Source organism: Poecilia latipinna, unplaced genomic scaffold (assembly GCF_001443285.1).
Source record: "Poecilia latipinna isolate Pla-1442-1.1 unplaced genomic scaffold, P_latipinna-1.0 Scaffold2734, whole genome shotgun sequence".
Classification (NCBI taxonomy): Eukaryota; Metazoa; Chordata; class Actinopteri; order Cyprinodontiformes; family Poeciliidae; genus Poecilia; species Poecilia latipinna.
Window position 1 is genome coordinate 33128 of NW_015115350.1, and position 4765 is coordinate 37892.

The 4765-nt window shown below is 38.6% G+C and overlaps 1 protein-coding gene and 2 long non-coding RNA genes across 3 annotated transcripts in view; 2 read left to right on the forward strand and 1 right to left on the reverse strand.

The window, feature by feature from the left end:
• LOC106938939 (voltage-dependent T-type calcium channel subunit alpha-1G-like) overlaps positions 1-4765 on the forward strand; it is a 93062-nt gene that overhangs the window by 16204 nt on the left and 72093 nt on the right. The window lies entirely within an intron of this gene.
• On the forward strand, positions 2377-3379 carry LOC106938940 (uncharacterized). Its single transcript, XR_001422725.1, has 3 exons — positions 2377-2710; positions 2916-3077; positions 3195-3379. It is a non-coding gene; the product is annotated as an uncharacterized LOC106938940 (long non-coding RNA).
• LOC106938942 (uncharacterized) overlaps positions 3448-4765 on the reverse strand; it is a 5400-nt gene continuing 4082 nt past the window's right edge. Inside the window, exon 2 of the long non-coding RNA XR_001422727.1 lies at positions 3448-4688. This is a non-coding gene — a long non-coding RNA (uncharacterized LOC106938942). The remainder of the gene's footprint in view (positions 4689-4765) is intronic.

Genomic DNA, 4765 nt, shown 5'->3' on the forward strand with positions numbered 1-4765 from the left:
TTTTCTTTTTTCCACCTGTTGTTTTACACCCCACAATATCAAAAAAACCAAAATAAATTAAAACCCTTGCCCCCCCCCCCCCCCCCGTCACGTGTGGTGGCGTTGCACAAAAAACTACCTGAAGAAAATGACACAAACCCTCTGAAGAAGACCGGCGCAACTTCCTTCTTAAAATGCAAACAAAAATGGAGCGGTATCAGATTTGAGCGGTTCTAGGATTTTTTCATTGATATACATTACTGGTTTGCTAGCAACGCTCCTGCAGACGCCATTACTACACTCTTAGAATGGCTGTACATTTACGGTGGAATTCCAGCAGTAACATACTGTTATTCCAAAATACGGTAGGATATTGTCAATTTGATGTCTTCTTCTGTTGTCACAATCAAGACTGACGACTGGCAGTAAACTACCGTAAAATAATTGTACAATACAGTTTTTTTCCTTGGAAAGACATTTTACTTGTATTTGCATCTTAGAGAACCAGCATTTAAAGACAATATTAAACGGAAAGAAAAAAATACTTTCCATAATAAATCTTTTAGGGAATGAATCGAAATCTACAGAGCATAATCAAAAGTGTTAAATTACCAGTGTTGGCGTTGTATGTTAAAAATACAATGTTAATTAAACACTTGTTTAGTCAAATTTAAAGATGGGTTTGTCAATTTCCCTAAAGAGATGGTGTTTGATAAAGAGTTGCTCCCACAATCGCAACGTATCTGTGACGTCACGTGTTTGCCCGGGAGACAGCAGTATGGCGTCTTGTCTGGAGCTTCTCATAACAAGGTAAGTTCCCCAAAGCTATTAAAACATATGTTCTATCTTTAATGTATTTATGTAATGTAATGGTGATGTATTGTCTCAATGTTTGTAACTCCCTGGCGGACATTATACCACAATGTATGCTGCGTTTATACTGTTATGTATTCTGTATCTCAATAAAGATCTATTAAAAAACAAACAAACAAAAAAAACAAGGTAAGTTCCATGTTAAGACCATCATGTTTTTGATTTTGATTATTTTTTATGAATGCTTTAACTTTCTGTTTGCACAAGAGTATCAACTTACGCTTAACGTAGGTTTATTTGTTTGGATATCGCGGTACGACTGTTCAGTACAGGGAGCTCAAGTCCAGTCCTTGACAGCTGCTATCCTGCAACTTTCAGATGCTTCCCTGCGCCATTTAACACACCTGAATCAAATGAATGGGTGGTTAGCAGGTCTGTTCAGAGCTGATCCTGGTCTGTTGGAGTAAAGATGCATCGAAAAGATGCAGGACGGTAGCTCTCGAGGACTGGACGTGAGCACCCTTGGTTTATTATTTATGTTAGCAGCGAAAGCTAGCCATGCAGGTGTAGCACGGGGTGTCGGGTGGTTAAACGAACATTAAAACTGTCAGAAAGGCCGTTTGAGTTAACATTATCTGCGGAGTCATTTTCTTGAAGTTTTCGGCTATAGACGGCATAATGGGGAGAGTGGCTGTGCTGGACCGGTGGTTTGATCTATGCGATCAAAGCTAAGCCAAAATGTTTTTGTCTCTATAAATAATAATGATCATAAATAATGACATATTGGCTGACTCTTTTTTTCTTCATTAAAACCTCATGTTGGTGACTGAAGCCTGTTATGATGACTTCAACACATTTCTTCTGAGAGGTTGGTAGAAGAATTGCTGTCCAGAATGTTTCTATAAGCTGACTAATTTCTATAATGCCTAATGTCTGAGTTGTGTTCATGGTAATTATTTCTGATATTTTTAAGCTTTATGTTGTAGGTGGTGAAAAATGCTTTCCAGGGTAAACCGGGTGGACAAAGTATTTTGAATGACTGTGCTGGCGACATACACACAGGTGGGGCTGGTTAGTTTTGCTCACACTTCTCTTTAAAATGTTTATTTATTATCCTAATGTGTCTGCTATTTATCCTGTGGTTCCTCCAGGCTGAGAAAACCAGGCATTCTTCTGTTGGTTCATGTGCTTCGTAGGCCACAAGAATAATCCAAAAAATGTTTTCAGATATGTCCAGGTATGTGGTTATTCTAATGATCCTACTTCTTTGTAGAAGCACTTTCTCATAGGCTTTGTTTGCTATCTGAATGTAGCTGTGCTGCTAAATATATTGAATAATTTTTATTATTTGTCGTCTTATCATTATGTCAAAGATGCAAGCCAGTGTTGAAGCCTTCCTCATTGCTGTGAAACCAGGACAGCCCTTCCTCCTGCATGTTGGTGAAAACAAGAGCAGTACCAAAGACACTTCACCATCACTGATCACAAGGTCATCCAAGGTAGCTTTTGATGAACTTTCAAAGCACACTTCACCTTCAGTGCAAAGTACCATGAATTCCTCTATAACTTCTATACATTAATCCAGCCTACAGTTTTCAACAATGATGTGACTTGCACGACAATTGAGGAGTTTGAGATCCTTGCTTTTACTTTACCTGGCAGAGTGGACACTCTTTATTATGATGATCATTTAAATGCATACTGTATCAATAAGAGGATTTGTTTTATGTTCTTCCAATTAAGGACTTGGTTTATTACAGTCCCTGTGGCAAGCAGTTTTCTGCATGGTCAGCATTGAAGGCCATATTGTCTTTGAGAGGGCCCAGCCAACATTCCAGACAGGACAGTGTTATCCATCTTCTACATCTTCAACCTCCAATATCAACATGAGGCAGCCAAGACTTTGGTTCATTCAACGGTAAAACCATTCCTATAATTTTTTTTACAATGAGCAAAATACAATGACATGGTTTTAAAGCAAGTTATGATTAACATTTGACAAAGGTGGTGATTTCTCTTTACGTAATTAAAAACAGCTTTATTTATATATTGTACCAGCGCTATTCAGAATGCCACACTATTTGTATTCTCAGGAATTTTCCCATTTTTGATTTTGTTTTTAGTCGCTTCATTGGGATTAACCCAGAAAGGGGCACAAAAGCCGGTCATGGAAAAATGGTATCCAGAAAGACAGGAAAGACCATTCAAAAGAAAAAGTGACGGTCAATGTTCAGGTTTCCGCCCTCATCAAAAACCTGATGGACTTTGAGTGGCATCTCATTCAGGTTAGTTGTTCTTTTCTTTTCTTTGAAATCTTTCTGTTTCCTTATTATTTAAGATCTAAATTGTATTGTCTTTTCTTTTTCCATGTTGGACGGTGCCTTCATCTGCTTCTAATAAAGCAAGTGCCACTTGGACTCTTGAAAACCATTAATAGTTCACATTTTAAAACCCTGTTAATACTAGAATTCCACATTATTTCAGCCATGTTGAATTTTAGATTTTGGAAGTAATTTTTCTTTGATTTGTTTAGTGATACCCAAAGCATGGGCATTTCTTTAAGAACTGTGTTTTTATGTTCATAAGATTGTAGAAATTAATGAGTTAAACCCAGTTTAGTGAAACTATATATTGACTTTGAAGGCCTATTTTTTACCAGTTCTCTGAGGAATGGTTTGTGTTATTTGTTTTGAATGTTTGAATATACTGGAAATATATGTGGTTTGGTGCCTTTAAATAAAAATTCTGTTCTGACGGTTACTTATCACATCCTCTTCTGTGTTATGTGAAGTTCTGATTATACATTTTAGAACCGCATCAATTGTAGCACTTCTAAGAAGCTTACACTGGGTCAGGTGTTAATGTTATAAAACTAAGACTGTACTGTACTAATATGTTTTTAGACTTAACTTTAATCAGTCAAACCGATTTGCTCAGGAATATATTAAATACTTGAGTGAACCAAAATATTACAACTAGATGTTACCTGAATTAATATATGTGTTTAACTGTCATTTGGGAAAGCCCAAATGAGTCAGGTGTTCTCCCGTGGTATACTAAACCTGGACCAGCTGGCAGCAGGCGAGGGGAGCTGGGTGTTAATACAGCGGGAGCAGACGTCTTAGAAAACGTCGGACAGATATTGCAATTAGGTGACGCACTGATGAACCGAGCAGAAATGTGAGATTTGTACATCTACATTCTCGCCTACAAACATTGTTTAAATCATGTTGTGTCACGGCTGCTAAGCAACATAACCCGAGGTGGAGGCTAGGCAGCTAGCTGAAGGCTACAGCTTCTCTCTGCAATGCTCTGCCTTCGCAGGACCCCACTTCCGTAGACCGGGTCGTTTCTCAAGCCCATAAGCTTGAAAGGATGCAGACCCTGAAGTCGGACACAAAGCTCTAGTGGTCTGGAACACTTATTTTTATATATTTTTTACATGTATTTTTTGTTTGCGTCTTTTCTTTGTTGTATTTGTTTTTTTCGTGTTTGCTGTGCGTTTGCACCTGTCGGCCACCGTAGTATTTTAACGATTCTGTATTTTACTTCTGCTGGGCTCCATATGGTTATGTGTATTGGTTATGAGTTGCATTGTGATCACTGTTATGTGTAGAGTGTTATGGGCTTCCCCTGTCTGACTGCTGACTCCCCCTCACATGTGATGGACCTGTCATGTGGGCGAGGGATCAGGGGAGCAGGAGGACCAGGACCGATGCTGATCTGACAGAAGAGCGGAGAGTTCAGTGTGTGTTAGCAGTGAAGCTATTCAGTTGAGTGTAACGATTTGTTAGAGGGGCGAGCTGCAGCCTAAGGAATAGCAGCTCGCTATTATTTCTAATAAACCCTGTTGACGGTACCACATCTGCGGTGTGTTGGCGTCATTACAGTATTTACTTATAGTACACCACTTTAAAAGATAATTACAGGATTGAAAAGGTAAATGTCCAGTAAAATACTGGTATCTACAGAC